This window comes from Barbus barbus (assembly GCF_936440315.1).
Source record: "Barbus barbus genome assembly, chromosome: 50".
Lineage (NCBI taxonomy): Eukaryota > Metazoa > Chordata > Actinopteri > Cypriniformes > Cyprinidae > Barbus > Barbus barbus.
In genome coordinates, this window is record NC_136728.1 from 10,069,437 (window position 1) to 10,070,359 (window position 923).

The window sequence follows — 923 nt, forward strand, 5'->3', positions numbered from 1 at the left end:
ATCTTTTGTTTGACAGGAAGAAAGCTGCAATTTACAGTTCAACCTCCGTGCATGTATACAAAATCCAAGCATACAGTTTTATTGCTTAAGTACTGCACAAGTTAACATACAAAGCACATACAAAATGATTGCAAAACATTCTTAATATTCTCGGTTCTCTTGTGGAAGTGAGGGTGTTGTTCCCTGGTGTCCAGACACTAAGGCAGTATTGTTACAAAAAGGAAAGGCCATAGATACTGAGCAGTACCTCTTCGTCAGCAAGGAGGTATGTATGGGGTCAAGGTCTAGCGGAAAGATCATATTAGGTCTAGATAATTGGGATGTTGAGGGCTAGGTTTGTTTGTGCATGTGTGAATGTTTCTGTGCACCTGTGTGTATATAGTATCTGTGCCACCTGCCCAGAGAGACCTGTACGGCGTGTTCTTTCACAGTGACAGATGATGCCCGACTGATGAAGTGCGACGAATGTAGCTTTGCTTCCCTGACCCAGCATAATTCCCTCCTTTAAAAAGAGCACACTATTATAACATGACAATAGCAATCGCTCGCACACACACACACACACACACACAATCACAAACATACATACATCCTTTAGAATTATTACTTTGAAGTAACTTTTTTGTTTTTTTTGTTTGTTTTTTTGGAAGTCATAATTTGCATATCCCTATACAGTCTTATCATCAGATAATAATATTGCAAAAAATACTGACAGAACTTGGAAGACAAATTTAAGTCACACCTTCATTCTTCTGTCAGTTTTGTTAGTCCATTCCTTCTTTTGGCATTACAAATAGGGAAGTCATTGGACCGATAGAAATCCAAGTCGATGAACATACACCCTCCTTCTCTGGTGAGAAATGTCAGTGTCTTTGACGTATTAAAAACGTTGCTCACTCATTGTAGGAGGGTGCAATCCATTC